This window comes from Lycium barbarum, chromosome 11 (genome assembly GCF_019175385.1).
Source record: "Lycium barbarum isolate Lr01 chromosome 11, ASM1917538v2, whole genome shotgun sequence".
In the NCBI taxonomy this organism is placed as follows: domain Eukaryota; kingdom Viridiplantae; phylum Streptophyta; class Magnoliopsida; order Solanales; family Solanaceae; genus Lycium; species Lycium barbarum.
Window position 1 is genome coordinate 100,938,878 of NC_083347.1, and position 20,687 is coordinate 100,959,564.

The 20,687-nt window shown below is 40.3% G+C and overlaps 1 non-coding gene across 1 annotated transcript; it reads right to left on the reverse strand.

Moving 5' to 3' along the window:
- Positions 1-551: 551 nt before the first annotated feature.
- Positions 552-659, reverse strand: LOC132620657 (small nucleolar RNA R71). Its single transcript, XR_009575093.1, has one exon. It is a non-coding gene; the product is annotated as a small nucleolar RNA R71 (small nucleolar RNA).
- Positions 660-20,687: the final 20,028 nt, after the last annotated feature.

A 20,687-nucleotide genomic window follows, 5' to 3' on the forward strand; every position in this document is an offset into this window, starting at 1 on the left:
CCAAACACTCGAAGTCAAGGAAAAGCATTAGCTGACTTTGACCCAGAAATTGAACGGACATTACACAAGCAAAAAAAAAAACTGGCGGACGAAGAGCGTGATATCGGGTTGGTTTACAATCTTGGAGTTGATAACAAGGATATTGTTCAAGTTCCTGCAAGAATTACTGAGATGGCACAAGAAGAACATGTTCTTTTGTCCAGTTATGCTAGACCTAGTTTGCCAAATACTGCTACAACTATTGTCAAACCTGATATTACTGCAAATTTTAAGCTGAAAGAAGGAATAGTGCGGCTGGTGCAGAATACGTGCCAGTATATGGGTAACCTCATGAAGACTCATATAAGCCCTTGATGACATTCATGGAGTTGAGTGAAAATTTTCAATATAGAGATGTCTCTGACGATTATGTGAAGCTGGCCTTGTTTCCATTCTCATTGATTGGTGAAGCGAGGTATTGGTTGATGAATCTTCCTAGTGGACCTATCACTTCATAGGAGTTGTTATCGAACAAATTCATTGATAGATTCTTCTCACCCAAGAAAATAAAAGAGCTGAGAGGGAAAATTGCCAACTTCACTCAGAAAGACTCTGAATCTCTACCATAAGCATGGGAAAGGTATAAAGGTTATTTTTGATATTGTCCACATCACATGCTTCCGAAGAAGATCATTGGGAACTATTTCGTAGAAGGGCTAAGGCATGAATCGAGAGCTTTGTTGAATGCTTCAGCTCAGGGACAGATCTTGAACAAAACATATGAAGAGATAGAGGCTCTCCTTGAGCTAATGTATGAAGGTTCTTACGAGTATCAAGAAACCAGTCGCGCAAGGGTGACCCAGAAAGCCGCTGGGGTTTTTCAAGTCGATGACGTTGCAACTATTCAGGCTGATATTGGGACACTTTGTAATGTTCTTATGAGGGTGTTCCCTCATGTTCAATAGGTCCAACCAGTTCAACATATTCAGCAACTAGCATGCGAGAGTTGTGGTGAGCTACATGATTATATTAGTTGTCCTCTAAATCCAGAATCAGTCTATTATATGGGGCAACACAATCCTGGTGGTGGAAATCAGGGAAATTATTTAGGAAATAATTACAATTCGTAATACGGAAAGCAGGATTTCTACAAGCAGAATAATTATCAGAAGCCCCAAGCTCAACCAACTGGGAATTTTCTGAAAGACATGATGAAGCAGTTTATAGCTCAACAACAAGTAGTTTAGCAGCAAATTCAGATAGTGCAGAGCGAGATGCAGAAATCTATTCATGAGTTTGAACGTCAAGTCGGGCATATGGCGATTGCTCAGAATGTCAAACCACAAGGTACTCTTCCGATTGCTACTAAAAAGAATCCTAAAGAATGTAAAACAGTCACCTTGAGGAATGGCGGAGAACTTGAAGAAGTGCCACCGAAGAAACAAAAGAAGGTAGATGCTGAACTCATTCCTGCTCAATGAACTAATGTTGAAAAGAGTCCTGAGAAAGTCATGCAATAGTCTGAAAGGGTAGTGACTAGACCACCTCCACCTTTTCCAGAATGCTTTTAGAAACAGAAAGTAGATGCAGCCTGTAAGAAATTTCTTGACATATTGAAGCATGTACACATCAACATTCCTTTGGTAGAGCTCTTGCAAGAAGTTCTGAAATATGCTAAGTACATCAAGGATGTTTTTGTGAATAAGTGGTGCTGGACAAAATTTGAGACTGTAGCATTTACTGAGTAGTGAAATTCTAGAGCGAGGAGCAAGATTCCACCAAAGCTGAAAGATCTGGGCAATTTTACTATTTCTATCACTATTGATAATACTGAGGTTGGGCTAGCGTTGTGTGATTTGGGTGCTAGTATTAATCTGATGCCCACCTCTGTGTTTCGAACGCTAGGGTTGGGTGAGCCAAGGCCAAGAACAGTCACTTTATAGTTAGTTGATAGATCTCTTGCACATCCCGATAGTATAATTAAAGATATTCTTGTGAAGGTGGGTCCGTTTATTCTGCCGGTTGATTTTATCGTTTTTGCTTATGAGGTAGATAAGAATTTCTCTCTAATCATGGGAAGGGGATTCTTAGTGACGGTTGATGCAGTTATCCGATTCAGAGATAGGAAGATGCCAATGAAGGTTGATGGGTAGGAAGCTACTTTTGATGTGTTCAAAGCTACTAAGCTTCCACCCTATTATGAGGACATGAAGATGATCACAACTGTGGAACCCGAGCTAACGAATGCGGAGCTAGATCACTTTCTAGCTTCTCGAGATCTTTTGGAGATTGCATTAGTATATCGTGAAGACTTGGTGGAAGATGAGAGAGTTGAGGAGTGTCTTCAGATTCTTGATACTTCTTGTGCATATTTGCGAGCCAATACGCCATTTAAGGATTTGGATAGACCTGAGTCGTGGAAGAAGCCGAAACCATCTATTGAGGAGGCTCCGGTTCTTGAGCTGAAGCCCTTACCATCTCATCTGCACTATGATTTCTTAGGCAGCGGTGACACATTTCCTGTAATCCTTTCTTCTTATTTGTCTGATGTGCAAGTTTAACGGGTGTTGCGAGTACTAAGAGACAGAATCCGAGCACTGGTTGGACCATAGATGACATTCGAGGCATTAGAAGCTCATTTTACATGCATAAGATAGTATTGGAAGAGGATAGCAAGCTCAGCGTGGAGAGTCAGAGAAGGCTGAACCCAATCATGAAAGAGGTAGTGAAGAAAGAAGTGATTAAGTGGCTTGATAGCTGCATTATTTACCCCATCTCATATAGCAAATGGGTGAGCCCTGTCTAATGTGTCCCAAAGAAAGGGGGCATGACTGTGGTGTAAAACAAGAAGGATGAGTCGGTGCCTCATAAAACTATAACTGGTTGGACGATTTGCATTAATTATCGAAAGTTGAACACAGCCGGCAGAAAGGATCACTTTCCTTTGCCCTTCAAGGACCAAATGTTAGATCGATTGGCTGGACACGATTTTTATTGATTTTTGGATGGTTATTCAGCCTATAATGAGATTATAATTGCTCCAGAAGATTAAGAGAAGACCACTTTCACATGTCCATATGGCACTTTCGCATTCCGGATGATGACTTTCGGTTTATGTAATGCTCCAGGTACGTTCTCGAGATGTATGATGGCTATTTTCAATAATATGGTGGAAAATTATGTGGAGGTATTCATGGAGGATTTCTCGGTCTTTGCGGATTCTTTTGATGATTGTTTGAGCCATCTTAATGCCGTATTGGCTCGATGTGAAGAAACAAACCTGGTGCTGAATTGGGAAAAGTGTTATTTCATGGTTCAAAAGGGCATTTTTCTCGGATATAAGGTATCAAACAACGGCATTTATGTAGACAAATCCAAAATCGAGGCGATCCAAAAATTTCCACCACCCGTGTCTGTTCGAGGAGTGCACAGTTTTCTTGGGCATGCAGGTTTTTATCAGCGATTCATCAAAGACTTTTCTAAGGTCGCAAATTGGATATGCAAGTTGCTAGAGAAAGATGTTAATTTCATATTCAATGAGGCATGTCTAAAGGCCTTTAATGAGCTGAAAGTGAGGTTAGTGACTGCACCTATTATCATTAAATCTGATTGGACTCTGTCGTCTGTGTTGATGTGTGATGCAAGTGATTTTGTTGTGGGGGTTGTTCTTGGTAAGAAAAGGGATAAGATTTTTCATCCTATTTATTATGCCAGCAAGACACTTGATGCAGCCAGATGAACTATATAGTCACAGAGAAGGAGTTATTGGCAGTTGTTTACATTTTTTACAAATTCCGATCTTATCTAGTGGGGACAAAGGTGATTGTCTATACTGACCACACTGTTGTTCAGTATTTATTTTCTAAGAATGATACGAAGCCCATACTTAGTCGTGGGGTGTTGCTGCTACCAGAGTTCGACATTGAGATTCTTGATCGAAAGGGTATAAAAAACCAAGTAGTAGATCACTTAACTAGGCTTGAAAATCAAGAGCTTGTTAATGAAGATGTGGTGATTAAGGAGACCTTCTCAGATGAACAACTTTTTGCTCTACAGTCAGCGTAGCTACCTTGGTATGCAGATATGGTAAAATTTTCTAGTAAGTGAGGTGTACCCTCCCAGTGCTAATCATGAGAAGAAGAAGTGTATTCTGCACGATAGTAGATTCAACATTTGGGATGATCCGTACCTCTACAAGGTTGGCACAGATCAGCTGATTCGGAGATGTATTCCAAAGGAAGAAGTCCCTGCATTTCTTGAGAGTTTTCACTCATCACCTTATGTTGGACAATACGCTAGTGACAGAAGAGCCATAAAGGTACTTCAGTCATGGTTTTATTGGCCGATGTTATTCAAAGATGATCATGAATTCATTAGGGCATGTGATAGCTGTTAAAGAACTGGGAACATTTTAAAGCGGCATAAAATGCCTCGATGTATTTCATTGTTGGGGTATAGATTTCATGGGACCCTTCATACCATCAAAGAGGAACAAAGACATTCTTGTTGCGGTCAATTACGTGTCGAAGTGGGTGGAAGCCATTGCACTCCCTAACAATGATGCTAGTGTGGTAGCGAGATTTCTAAAGAAGAATATTTTCACGAGGTTTGGGACCTTGAGGGCCATCATCAGCGATCAAGGTACACATTTTTGTAACCGGCTCTTAGATAAATTGTTGTTCAAGTATGCAGTGAAACACAAGGTAACGACTGCTTATCATCCTCAGACAAGTGGTAAAGTGGAGGTGTCCAATCGAGAGATCAAGAGAATCCTAGAGAAGACTGTGAGCGTTAGCGGGAAAGATTGGTCGCTGAAGCTTGATGATGCTTTGTGGGCATACAAAACAGCCTACAAGACTCCCATTGGCACATCTCCATACAAGCTATTTTCGATAAGGCGTGTCATCTACCTATTGAACTTGAGCACAGAGCCTATTGGCCAATAACGAAGTTGAACTTAGACTTGTTACAAGCTGGTGAAAAGAGGTTGTTGCAGCTGCACGAGTTTGATGAATTTCTCTACCATACATATGAGAACGCAAAAATGTACAAGGAGCGGAAAAAGAGAATTCATGATAAGCGCCAACCTCGTGAGTTTGAGCCTGGGCAGTTAGCGTTGTTGTACAATTCCCGACTGAAGGTTTTTGGAGGGAAGTTGAAGAGTAAGTTGTCTGGGCCGTTCGAGATAGTTCGTGTGATCGCCCATGGAGCGGTTGAGCTGAAACCGCTTAATGAAGAGCGGACATTCGTGGTGAATGGACAGAGAGTGAAACACTATTTCTGAGAGATCATCTATCTAGCAAAGACCTTAATTGAACTTGAAGAGGCTTGAGATAGCCTCCGTCGTGTTGCGACGTTAAATTAAGCGCTCGGGAGGCAACCCGAGTTTATATTAGTAGAGTAGTAAAATAGCACGAAAAAATGAAAAAATACAAAAATATAAAAAGTGTGGTGCCACGACCTTAACTAAGGCGCTTGTTAGGAGTCAACCCAACTTTTTCATAGTTATATGTCATGTTTGTTCATGTTGCAGGACTAGGGAAGGAGCGGGAATGCAAAACAAGCGAAAAAAGTAAAAAAAAAAAAGCTCCAGGTTTGCACATATGTGTTAGACCCACAACCCGTGGCGAATGCCTGATGTACAGAGTTCAGAAACTCAAAACATCTGTGATGGACCCGCGACGCATGACCAACACTTGATGTCCAGAGTTCTAAAACTCAACACATCCGCGATAGACCCGTGAAGCTGGGCCAACGCCTGATGGGGATTTTTCTAAGACTAAAAACTCCTGCGATGGACTCGTAAGGCGGGACCAATGCAGATGGGCTTTGGAAATTTTTTAAGTTTGAAAGAACGAGTCAGTCCCCCATTTTTTTTTATTTCACTCTCACTTTTCTAAACTCTCTCAAAGTTCTCTAAGTCCATAAAAAGAAAAACCCTCTCTTTCAAATATCAAAACTCAAATTTCTAGACTTGAGTGGATAGTCCCGCCCCGAAGAAGATTATTTCCTTCCTCCGAGTGAAGAAGTTAATTGATAAAGGGTATTTGGCCTACTTGTCCCATATTCATGATACTAGTGTTGATACTCTGTCACTTGAGTCAGTGCCTGTTGTGAGTGAGTTTGCGGAGGTGTTCCCTATAGATTTGCGGGTATGCCAGCCGATCGTGACATTGACTTCTGCATTGATCTAGAGCCGAGCACTCGTCTTTTTTCCATCCCACCATATAGGATGGCACCATCTGAGTTGAGAGAGTTAAAGGAGCAATTGCAATATCTTCTAAGTAAGGGCTTCATCTGTCACGACCCAGCTAGGGGCCGCGACGGGTACCCGGGGCTAACCACCGAGCACCCCTCGCTCTATGACTTATTCTACTAATTTAATGCTCTTTTAATCAATTTATATTCAAATCATAAATAAATCATCTTTCGCTTGAAACATAAATGCTTTCATAAACATAAGCTATCAAAATAATATGCACGTATATGTATATAACTTTGGGAGACCCCATAACCCACACTACGTATCTACGAGCCTCTACTGGAGAACTAGACATATACAAATATATACAAAAGCATAGCCCGACTGGCACCTCCGAAATAGTGGAGTGCTCCTGTAAATCTGCTGATAGCTCCTATAGGTCTGCGCCGCCTCTCTGTCTACCTGTGGGCATGAACACAGCGTCCAAAGAAAACGGACGTCAGTACGAATATTGTACTGAGTATGTAAGGCATAACAATGGAAATACATCAATGAGATAAAGGAAACATCAATAAGGATCAACTGTATGTGACTGTCTCGTATAGAAGAAATAGCACATGCTGACTTACTTCATATCCATCATCATATCATATATTGCTGCGGAACGTGCAGCCCGATCCATGTATCATCATATATATATATATATCTGTTAGTGCCGAGGAACGTACGGCCCGATCCATAAATAATATAGTATGTTAGTGCCGAGGAACGTACGACCCGATCCATCACCCATATACCCCGCGTCCGGGCACCCCGCGTCCGGGATGAAATCATGATACGCCAGCTGTACAGGTGGCTATGCGTCTATAGCGCCTCACCTTTCCCCACTTCCCCTGAAAACATTTTCATATCATATATATATCTATATACATACATAGTATATGCATCATGCATGAGAGCCCAAGGAGAGTTGTGTTCCTATCGGAGTGACGTAAGGTCGAACACCTCCGATTATATTATGGATTAATCATGATCGTCATGTCTCGCCTTGAAGGGACAATCATCATAAGGCGAGACTATCAACGAAATCTAATATAAAAAGAACAGAAAGTAGGGTCACCATCTTGTAAGAAGTCACTTCGTATACTTTTGGAAATCTTAAGGGAAGTATAGTCGTCATCCATGAATAAAATTTAGAAATCAAGAAATAGCTCGATATTCTTATATCGTTATTGAAAACATAACTTGGACCCTTTAAACCCGGAATCATCATCATCATAATCAAATAGGAAAATATTCTCGTCTTAACATCATATTCGTCATTGCAAAAGCGTGTCCATCATTATGATCATAAAATCTTACGAAATCATAAACCTTCGTTTTGGAAGGACACAAACATTTTGGAAAACATTCACGGGTTATCAAGAGAGGAATCATAAACGTTTAGCTTTGGAAAATGAGGAAGCTATGGAAGCATTCATGAAGTCGTAACATTGGAGTCATGCCTTTGAAGGAAAGGGACAAGCCTTAACATACCTTGTTTGCTTAGCTAAATATCGTTCACTTGCTCTTCTTCAATATCGCGTCGTTACCTTCATAAGGGAATTCGAATTATCATTAGTTGATGGATTATAAGAACGCGTCGCTATTTCTAAAGAAAATTGGGCGGCACTTCCTTTGTTTATGCTACTTTTCCCATGTTCTATATCAACATCCATCATTCACCACAATATCACAATCAACAAACATCGTTTACATACCCTTATCACATTCCACCAATTTCCTCCAATTTTCCCCATTTTTATCCATATAGCTTATTATCGTGTTTCCGCACCTTTAATACTTATTTCATGATAAAAGCAGCATTTCTAGCATATTCATAACTATAACACCTCAACTTCCATGATTTAATTCCATCATTATTCACTAGTGGCACTATTCACCCTTTTAAGACCCATCTTCCATGTCTTTCTACAATTCCAGCTTTCCTTAGTCTTCTAACACTTAAATAACTTGATAAAGTCATGAAACATACCTTGGATGGTGATTGAACAAACCTTGAGTTGAAATACTTCACTTTCACAAAACCCTAGTTCCACCATCTAGGGAATTTCTTGACTTAAATGAACAATGAGGAGTTCCACACTCTTAATTCCTCTAATTTGGTTGTTATTGATCTTGATTCTTACTTGAATTCTTGGTTTAGAAGTGTGTGGAAGGTTCTAGAGAGAGAGAGGATCGTGTAGGAGAGAATGGGAAATGAAAAAATGAAACTTTGGATCATATTTTTATAAAACACACTTCAGTCCCGATGTCATTATACGGTTCGTTATACGGTCCGTATAACTGACCGTAAAATGGACTCAGTGATCGCCCCTCTCTGTGACCATTTGACGATCCATTTGACGGGCCGTATAATCGTTATACGGTCCGTATAATTCACCGTAAAACTGACCTTCTCTCAACCTCATTCTGTGACACTTTGACGATTCATTTTACGGACCGTCAAACCGTTATACGGTCCGTATAGTACACCGTAAAACTCACCCTTCAGTCAGTCTCTTCTGTGACGCTTCTGCGGTCCATATAATGGACCGTAAAACACTTTTACGGTCCGTATAATGGACCGTATACCCCCAGTTCACTGAATCTTATTTTCTTTACTTTGTTTCATTTCCGATCCTTACGGAACCTTCTTAAAAGTCGTTCAAATCCTCGATACCAATCTACGGGACCTTATTACTTGCCTTCGAAATGCCACACACACATTTTATCCCTATTAGCCTATTTTGCACATGCTAACGGAAAAATTTCTGAGGTGTAACATCATCAGACCGAGTGTCTCCCCTTAGGGCGCTCCTGTGCTTTTTGTGAAGAAGAAAGATTGGTCTATTCGGATGTGTATTGATTACCGCCAGTTGAATAAGGTCACCATTCCAAACAAGTATCTAATTCCCCATATTGATTATTTTTTCGACCAGCTTCAGGGTGCTTCAGTGTTCTCCAAGATTGATTTGAGGTCAGGTTATCACTAGTTGAAGATTCGGGCCAAGGATATTCCGAAGACGACATTTAGGACTCGCTATGGTCATTACGAGTTCCTTGTTATGTCTTCTGGGCTTATGAATAGCTCGAAAACTTTTATGGATTTGATGAATGACATTTTCAGGCCATACCTGGAATCCTTCGTCATAGTCTTCATTGATGATATTTTGGTGTATTCGCGAAGCAAGGAAGAGCATGAGCATCATTTGAGGATTGTACTTGGATTTTGTTAAGGAAAAGAGGCTTTATGCTAAGTTTTCCAAGTGTGAGTTTTGGCTTGATTCTGTGGCGTTCTTGGGCCACATGGTGTCAAAGGATAGGATTATGGTCGATCCCAAGAATATTGAGGCTGTTAGAGATTAGGCGAGGCCCACTTCAGTGACTGAGATACGTAGCATTATGGGTTTGGCGAGTTACTACCATCGGTTTGTGAAAGGTTTTGCTTCGATTACTTCTCACTTGACTCAACTGACTCAAAAGGAGGTACCTTTCCAGTGTCTGATGCATGTGAAGAGAGCTTCCAAAAGCTCAAGACCTTATTGACTACAGCCCCGATTTTGGCATTACTCGTGGAGGGTAAGGATTTCTCCGCTTATTGTGATGTGTCACGTGTTGGTTTGGGCACTGTGTTAATGCAAGAAGGTAAGGTTATTGCTTATGCTTCTAGGCAGTTGAAGATTCAAGAGAAGAACTACCCTACTTAGGATTTGGAGTTAGCAGCGGTTGTTGACACACAACTTTGGCCCTCATTTTTTTCGTTTAATTGATTTCACTATGCTTCTCAGTCATGAAAATTTCACAAAATGAGTTTGGAATATTTTCTCTAATTACTATAATAATATTCGAGATATTATTTCTCTAAAATTAAAAAGATTTTATTGTTTCTTAAAATTACCAAAACATCATATTTTATAATTAAAAATTACTAAAACATCATACTTTATAATTTAAATCACTCGAAAATAATGTTGATATTCTAATATCAATATTGGTGTTGGCATTTTCCCTTTAATCCTATTTATTTCTATGTTAATCATCTTTTACTCTATTTTAAAACTAAATACGTATATTAAATTACTTGTATTGTAATTTTATATGTACACATTTTTGGGAATTAATTAGGACAAAGAAACATATTTTAATTAATTAATTGAAGCCAAATGGGGATCAGAAATTAAATCATCTACCCATAATATTGGGCCAATTCCCTTTTCCCCTAAACTAAAATCTGTGGCCCTACCGACCCAGCCCAAAACCCAACCAAGCAGCCCAAGTCAGGCTACCCAAGCCCAAATAACCTAACAACTAAAGACCTAACCTTGTTCAGTTTGCCTGAACCATAACCAAACGACCCTTACACTCTTTTCTTCACCCTAACCAAACTCTAGCCTCCATCAATTCATATCACCTCCACGCCGCCGTACCCATCGAACTAGTGGGCAATAGCATTCACCGACGCTATTGGAACCACGTCCTCTTAGTCTTTTTTCCTTCTCCACGAAGCAACAGAGTCGTTAAAGCTCTGCAACTAGTCGATTCAACCTCTGCGAAAAGGGATATGCTAAGATCCACCATTTTAAGCTCGATCCTCGTTCAAGTCAATGGGTAATGGTGAATCCTACACAAATCCAAGTCCCAATGGTCTCCAAATAGACCTCTAGCCTTCAAATCGATCTGAAAAGGTGAGTTCCATCACCTCTTTTCATTCTTAGAAAACCGTCATTTTTCTCCCTCTTTTCTTTAAATTTGAATTTCGAATTTCAGCTGTGAGAGTCCAAGAATCCAGCTATAAATACAGCCTTTTAGATTTTGTTTTAGACAGGTCTTGAACAATTGAAACATCCCTTTATTTCATAAGTTAAAAATAAGAAAGAATCCCTTCTTTTTTTTCACAAGTTCAAGAACTGAAAATATCCATAGTCTTTCTAAGTTTCTTAATTTTCAGAAAAATCCACTTTTAACTTTTAAGTTTCGTTGTTTTTGGGCTATAAAAATCCTTTTACATGTTATCAGCTAAACAAGCTTTTCGAGTGGATTCAGAGACTCGACAACTACAATAGCCTCAGGTAGCTGTCCCAAAGAAGGTAATCACACTTGTCTTTTCTTCGTCTTTAATTTCTTAGAAGTAAAATGTATTTGTTGAGTCACTTTGTCATTTGTATGTATCTGCCTATTTGAATCTGTTTGTTGGTGTCACGTCCCAAATCGGGGAACGTACGGGCACCTACCCTTTTCCCACCTAGTAAGCGAACCCATCCTTTAATAAACATTCAAACAAAAATAAAATAACCCAACCAACAAACCTAAATAACTAACAAGTCTAAAATAGATAAGTAAATAAGTGCGGAAATATGACATCAATCATAAAATCAGGTCTAGGCCGAACAAGAGCCACTACATAACTAAGAGTCTGAATGCATAGTCTCAAAATGAAATACTGTCTCAGAAGTAGCGAATAAGAGAAGTAAAATGGGAGGAGTCATCCGAGCTGCGGATCTGGCCATGTGCTCAACCTAGATGCTCGCCAGCAATGCCTCGGGACTCAGCCTCGAGGGGAAGAAATCGATCCAGCCACGTACTTTGCACTCATAAAAGAATGCAGAAAGGTAGAATCAGTACAACAACACGTACTGAGTAGGCATCATAGGCCGACAATAGTTAGCTAACATATATATAAGTAAGCGACTGAAAGGTAGACATGCTCACAACAAATACAACCAACACTATCCAAGAACGGAATCACAATCATTAAATACCAAGTCCGAATGTCGCCACAAGTACAGAATACCAAGTTCAAATACCTCCGCAAGTATAGCTCACCAAGTTCGAATATCATCACAAGTACAAGTACCAAGTCCAAATCCAACAGTACGAATATGAAAATGAGAATGCAATGCAATACAATTATACACACATGCTCCAGGTGGAATACCTCCGCGCCTCTATAGTTATGACCCATGGGAGACTAGCGAAGTTCATTTACCTGTTGTGGCGCATAGCCCGATCCAATATATGTTGCGGAACGTGCAACCCGCTCCAATATATGTTGCGGAACGTGAAACCTGGTCCAATATATGTGTTGCAGCGCGCAACCCAATCCCAATATATAAGTATGAATGCATGCATGATATCAATGTCAACAAGAGTATATCAATGCCAAATTGTGCCACACATGGACACATATAACAATAACAATCTCAATATCAATTCCTTCCTCTTTACAAGACATACTCAACAATTGAGAGATCCGGTTTCGCAATCATGAATAAATGATCAATCATCAAGTCTAGTATCACACACGTGGCAGCAAGCCAATAGATCATAACATGGCCACAAGCCATAATCAAATAGTACCAACCTAAGAAATATATCCCGACATCATACCAGAAGGCGTCACATGCTTTCTCTAACAATCACTAACTCTACAAATGCCTCGCTAACTGAAGTCTAACCATAAGATAAACTGTAACCTACCTGGTAGTCGTGCAGGAGCCATGAACAATCATAGCTTAGCTTTTTCCTTTCGTAGCGCCTCCAAATACTCAAAGTCTAATCATATTCAAATTCTATGTTAGAAATAATGAAGAACAACACCCATATTGCCATACTTATCTTTAGAATCAAATTCAACTATCGTGAAAGGAGGAAACGACCCCACATAAGTAAAACGGTCATTTCAAAAGTGAAATATGCAATTCAACTTTCTACGGATTCAGTCCTACTAACCAATTGCTTAAATAACTATAGAATGGGTCGATTTCGAGATTCAAGTAAAAACCCCCAATTTGGGTATGAACCCTAATTTTTCAACCTTCAAATTAATCAACACAAATGGAAGATTCAAGCCTATTAGCTATGAAATCATCAAATTCTATGATTAGATTGGTCAAACCTATCAACAATTTCCATTTAGAAAGATTAGAACTCATTTCTAGAAGAAATCATCAAACCCCATTTTTCCTCTTAGATTCTAATGGAATTCTAGCATGGATTCAAGAGGAAGGTTAATAGAGTCTTAAGCTTTTGAAAGCTCTCTTCACAAGCATCGGACCATTGAAAGGGAACCTCCTTCTGAGTCAATCTGGTCAAGTGAGAAGCAATAGAAACAAACCCCTTCACGAATCAACAGTACTAACTGGCCAAACCCACGAAGCTACGAATCTCAGTCACAGTAGTGGGCCTCGCCTAATCTCTAACATCCTCGATCATTTTGGGATCAACCATGATCCCATCTTTTTGACACGATATGGCCCAAGAACGCCAAAGAATCAAGTCAGAACTTGCACATCAAAGACTTGGCGTAAATCTCTTTCTCTCTCAACAAACCAAGGACAATCCCCAAATGATGCTCATGCTCCTCCCTACTCCTAGAATAAACCAAGATATCATCAATAAACACTATAACAAAAGAGTCCAGCTATGGCTTGAAAATGCCATTCATCAATTCCATGAAAGTTGTTGGGGCATTCGTAAGCCTAAATGACATCATAAGGAACTCGTAATGACGATAACGAGTCCTGAAGGCCGTCTTCAGGATATCCTGGGCCCAAATCTTCAGTTGATGGTAGCCTGACCTCAAATCAATCTTCAAAAATACCAAAGCACCCTGAAGCTGGTCGAACAAGTCATCAATACGAGGAAGCAGATACTTATTACGAATGTTGACCTTGTTCAACTGACGGTAATCTATGCACATCCTCATCATACCATCTTTCTTCTTCACAAACCAAATGGGAGCTCCCCAAGGGGAGACGCTCAGACTAATGAACCCCTTGCTCAGAAAATCCTGCAATTGCTCTTTCAACTCTCTCAACTTAGCAGGTACCATCCAATGAGGAGGAATAAAAATACGGCGCGTGCCCGGATCCAAGTAAATACAAAAATCAATGTCACGGTCAGGTGGCGTACCCGACATATCAGAAGGGAAGACCTTTGCGAACTCACTCATAATAGGCACGGACTTAAAGAGGTGGAGAAGAAACGCTAGTGAACATGGGCCAAATAGGCCAAACACCTCTTGTCGACTAACTTATTTCACGCAGATATAAGAGATGATCTTCTCTTCATGTGGGACTCGGAGTACCCCTCTGCCCAAGTCTAAGAATCCCAGGCAAAGCTAAGCTGACTATCTTGGCATGACAGTCCAAGATCGCGTGATATGGTGACAACTAAGTCATACTCAGGATAATATCAAAATCTACCATATCCAAAATCATCAAGTATACCCACGTGTCATACCCCATAAAGTCACTAAACAAGGCTGATAGACTCAATCAACGAAAACTGAATCTTCAATCAGAGTAGACACATGAATAGGCATATCAAAACAATCACTAGTCCAATCCCAACCAATAGAAAGATAAGTAGAAACATAAGAGAAATTCGACCCGGGATCAAACAACACTGAAGCCGACCGATGACGAATAGAAATAGTACCTGAGATCACAACATCAGAAGCCTCAGCCTTGGGCCTACTCAAAAAAACATTACAATGTTCCCTACCACGGCCACTCTGGCCAGACTGCACTCCTCTTCAGGAGACCTGGGAACTACCCCTACCTGATTGGTATCCAGGTGAGTGGAGGTGCATCAATGGGTCTGCCCTTAATATAATACCTCCACCAAGTCTTCGCGTCACTGTAAAACTGAAAGGATACATAATCCACACTGTAAGCCTCCACAATGCCCATCTCATACATCTCCACTATGAACTCACATGAATCCTCGTTGCGCGTATCAAAGAATCTAGGCGACTCCATCTTTAAGAACTTAATTACGAGGTCCTGATCCCCAACTGTTAGAGTCTGAGCTGCTACTGGTCTGGGAGCATCCTCAGGGGCTAGGATACCATCTATACATGGGGCCATTACAGCAGCAGCCTACAACCCCATAGTCTGGCCCTTCTCAGGAGTCCATACCTCGATTTTAGTCTGGGAACCACCACCAGGTGTAGTGGCACCGCCTATGGCATGCTGCCCATCGAGACGTAGAAGTATCTTGGCTATGGTATCCTGGAAGGCTACGCCTGACATACCCTTGGGGTGGGTCTGGGCTGGCACCATACCTCTCCTGACTGCCTGTGTGTAATGACCCATTTTGTCATTACCGAGAATTTCAAGAAAACTCACAATTTCGACTCTTTAAAATGTTTTCGATTCAATCATACTTCTGAAAATTGCTAACTTGATCGAATCTGTCATGCACATTGCGTGAGAGTATTAAAATTAGGCCACCAGGCCTAGTGGAACCGCCACAATAACTAGCATGCCACTACATCGGTGGCGTTGTAGCGGTAGGCTCCCCGCCAAAGCAGTGAAGTGAATTGGTCAAGGGACCACCACAGCAGTGCCTATGACGCCTCAGTGGTGCCACCAAAATGGTTCTCAGACCGCTATAGCGGTGCGTACAGTTATTTTCCCTATTTAAGAGTTCATTTCGGGATTTGGCCCATTTTCTCAAAATCCTAAAGTTCAGCCGCCCCTCAAGGCATTTTGGGAGCTCAAATTCATTATCCTCTTGGGAAAGTAATCTTTCTAACTTCTTCTAGTCCCTTCTTTCACATAGTTAATTGTTCCTAAGGTCTTCACCTAGAAAGATAATAAAAATAGGTATCACCAATTCCTAGACTTAGAAGGATAAATGGTTAGCATGTTCTTAATATGGATTATATTGATTTAATCTCTCATGTTCATAAACCTAGAATGGTTACTAACTTAGATTCTCATCTTCTTCTTAAATTTGTAACTGGGTTTCTTCCATAAACCTTATAAATGGGTTTTCTAAAAGATAAAGTTAAAAATGGTGACTTTACCTAGCTAGTAGCTTAAATGGTTGACTTTACTCATGAATGGAGGTTAATAAATCACTTAGCTGTAATTATGAGTTAGGGGAAGAGGTTATTTGATGATATGGCCTAGCAAATCTAGAGGTAGTCTAAATTCCCAATTTTCTTTATCAATCTGAATCTCGTATAAGTGCTCTAATGGTGATTCCTACTCTTATGTCTCATGATTATCTCAAGTTCCTTCGTGCAGGCTACGACTTGATGAATGAATTGAAGATCAATGAATGTTAGTGGCACCCGCTCGGCCTCGAGGTAGGTTATGGCTTCCTTTTCGGTAGACTCCAGTTAGATTTACATATTCGTGTATTAGATGAAAGGGAGAATGCATGTTTGGACTTTGGAGTTTGGGATGGATTCTTAGGATGATGCTGTTATGTGATTTGTGTGTTCGGGCTTGTGGCCTGTAGATTCCCTAGGTTCTTGTGTTGATTTTTCTGTGAGTATTGGTGGACTTTATGTGTGACATGGAAGATTAGTTGTTCTGTACTTAGTTCCTATGTCCCTTGGATGAGGAATTCCCATATGATTCGCATAATTTGTCTTGTATTATATAATATTGAATCTTATTTGGTATTGCAACGGATAAAATGTGCTAAGAACGTGAAATGATTCTAGAATGGATGTTTAGTGGTGACCCTATGAGTAGAAAGCGTATTTATCATATATTGATATCGTTAGGCAGTAAAGGAATGGGGTGATATTGTTATGTGACTTGTCCATGTTAGCTATTGGAGACTATTGATATATCCTGACTATGATATTATGGTATCTTACTTGATGACGTTTGATACGAGGATAGTGTTCTATCATGGCTTATTGTGTAGCTTTTTGCATGTTATTGTTGGTGTGCCCATGTGTGGTACTTGTGGTATTGATTTGATTATTGACATTGAACTCATACATTGCACACATTCTCATCCTTCATGACATACTGTTGACATATTAGTGATACTTGAAGAAATACTGTGATGAGCTAGGCTCAGTTGGAGGAGAGTGACGTGAGGACTGATATCCGATGATTGTCCCAGAATCGAGGTTATGCGTAGCGATTGCTGAGTTTTTTTCCTGAATTGTAAGGTAGAGGTATCCGAGGTTGTTGCCGGAGCCGTGAGGTACATGGAATTCACGGGTCCCCCATGGGTTGTGCTACCGAGACGTTGATATTTCGTCTGGAGTACATGTGTACACTGCATTGTATTGAGTTGCACTGCACTTTGGCTTCTATTGTGATGTATTTGTGATATATGGATTCAGACTGAGTATTTGAGATTTGACACAGTTGGGCTTAGTTGCTATAACCATAGGCCATGATCTTGAATTACTTTTGTTGATTACGTTGGTTTTAGTGATATATTTTGGTTTCCTAAATTTAGGCCATTAATGAGTATCAACATGATGAGTTTACTTCCCGATACTAAGAGTGGATAGTGTAATGGTAGTTGAATTGTGATATTTGAGTGAAATTGTCTACTATATGTTAGATGAGATAAAAGAGGGTATAATATTCACTGTTGCGGCGAGTGGTAGGTAATGTGCACTGTTGACCTAGTTTTACCTACCATGCTTATTTGTGAGCTCTTTTACTTATATGTCCTTCTAACCATTGTTGGCCTATAATGCTTACCAGTACTAGTGTTGTACTGATACTACTTTTGCTACATCCCTTTTTGGGGTGTGGAGTTTTTCAGGAAATTGATCGTTGTAATTCTTCGGAAGATGCACGGTGCCTATCTTGAAGGCCTCCATCCTTTTCATTCCGAGGTGGAGGTTGGGTCATAGATTTATTATTGTATTCCGATTCAAGATTAGTCGCTCTTGTACTAGTATATACCCGGTCATGGGATAAACTGAGTTAGTGTATTATTTAAAGATTGTTGTAAATACTTCCGATAATTTGATTAATATATGGTTTGATTTCCGCTATTGATTACAATATTTCTTGAAGGAAAATGAATCTAGTTCTTTACTTGCAATGGTTTGTTTTGGTTGAGGGTTCGCTTACCGAGTTGGGAATGGTAGGTGCCCGCTCATGACACTGTGCCCTTTGGGGCTGCTACTCCAGCTGCTATGCTGGAAAAGACTCCGGAGCAGCTGATCATGCTCGTCTCTGTCCAGCTGCAGGGGTCCTGCTTCTGGCCGGTGCAGTTCCACGACCTCTAGCCTGTCCACGACTTATCGCCTGTCCTCGTCCCCTAGTACCTGCCCCAGTAGCAGGCTCGGGCACCTCGTCCCTAGCAATAGTGGCGCGCGTCCTCACCATCTGCGAGAGAATAGAAATGGATCAGATATCAATTTGAAAATTCCAGATACAAAATTTGAATAAAGTTGCTTGAAAGAATGAAAGAATGTGAAGTTTCCCTAAATGTCCTATAGCCTCTGGCAGAAAAGTACAGGGCTCAGCATATCGATCCGCAAGACTCTACTAGACATGCTCTTGTACATATAGATCGGGTAACCTAGGGCTCTGATACCAGCTTGTCACATCCCAAATCGGGGAACGTGCGGGCATCTACCCTTTTCCCACCTGGTAGGCGAACCCGTCTCTTAATCAACATTCAAACAGCAATAAAACAACCCAACCAACCAACATAAATATCTACCAAGTCTGAAATAGATAAGTAAATAAGTGCGGAAATATTACATCAATCCCAAAATCTGATCTAGGTCGTACAAGAGCCACTACATAACTAAGAGTCTGAATGCATAGTCTCAAAATGAAATACTATCTCAGAAGTAGCGAATAAGACAATTAAAATAGGAGGAGTCATTCGGGTTGCGGATCTGGCCATGTGCTCACCCTAGATACTCGTCAGCAATGCCTCGAGAGTCAGCCTCGAGGGGAAGAAGTCGATCCATCCACATACTCTGCACTCATAAAATCAGTACAACACGTACTGAGTAGGCATCATAGGCCGATAATAGTTAGCTAACATATATATAAGTAAGCGACTGAAAGGTAGATATGCTCAAAACAAATACAACCAACACTATCTAAGAACGGAATCACAATCATTAAATACCAAGTCCGAATGTCACCACAAGTACAAAATACCAAGTCCAAATACCTCCACAAGCATAGCTCACCAAGTACGAATATCATCACAAGTATAAGTACCAAGTCCAAATCCAACAGTACGAATATGAAAATGAGAATGCAATACAATACCATTATACACATACGCTCCAGGTGGAATACCTCCACGCATCGATAGTCATGACCCATGGGGCACTCGCGAAGTCCATGTACCTGTTGTGGCGCATAGCCCGATCCAATATATGTTGCAGAATGTGCAACCCGCTCCAATTTATATGTTGCAGCGCGCAACCCGATCCCAATATATAAGTATGAATGCATGCATGATATCAATGTCAACAGGAGTAAATCAATGCCAAATCATGTCACACATGGACACATATCACAATAACATTCTCAATATAAATTTCTACCTCTTTATTTCACAATCATGAATAAATGACTAATCATCAAGTCTAGTGTCACACACATAGCAACAAGCCAATAGATCACAAAAAGGTAACAAGCCACAATCAAACAGTACTAACTTGAGAAATTCATCCCATCTTCATGCCCGAAGACGTGACATGCTTTCTCCAACAATCACTAACTCTACATATGCCTCGCTAACTGAAGTCTAATTATAAGGTAAGTCGTAACCTACTTGGTAGCCGAGTAGGAGCCACGAATAATCAACCCTTAGCTCTGCCCTTTCGTAGCGCCTCCAAATACTCAAAGTCTAATCATATTCGAATTCTATATTAGAAATAATGAAGAACAACACCCATATTGCTTTACTTATCTTTCGAATCAAGTTCAATTATGGTGAAAGAGGAAAATGGGCCCACAAGGGTAAAATGGTCATTTCAAAAGTGAAATATGCAATTCAACATTCTAGGAGTTCAATCCTACTAATCAATTGCTAAAATAACTCAAGAATGAGTCAATTTCGAGATTCAAGTGAAAATCCCCAATTTGGGTATGAATCGTAATTTTTCAACCTTCAAATTAAGCAACACAAATGGAAGATTCAAGCCTATTAGCTATGAAATCATGAGATTATATTATTAGATTAATCAAACCCATCAACAATTTCCATTTAGAAAGATTAGAACTCTTTTCAAGAAGTTATCATCAAAACCCATTTTTCCTCTTAGATTCTAATGGATTTTTACCATTTTAAGAAGGTTAAAATAATGAATGCTAGGTTAAGAGACTTACCACAAGGAAGAATCAACCAAGAACTCTCCAATTTGCCTCAAGAATGTTTAGAAAGTAATGAATGAAGTGATAGAGAGTTAAGGGTTTTATCCTCGCATTTAATGATTCTAGAATCCCGTCACTTTGCTGCAATAGTATCGAGTCAGCTACAGCTGGCTCGTGCCAACGGCTCTGCTACCGCTACTGCGCATCCACCACAGTGGATTCCTATCCGCTGTGGTGCCCCAACCAAACATCTATCACCCGCTATAGCGGCTAAGACCCCGCTATGGCGGGTCTGGTGCCGCTACTGCGGACACCACACACTAGAAAATTATGGTTTTTCACAAGTCCAACCGTGAAATCCGAAAATTACCCGAGACCTCACAGCTATAAACCCAACA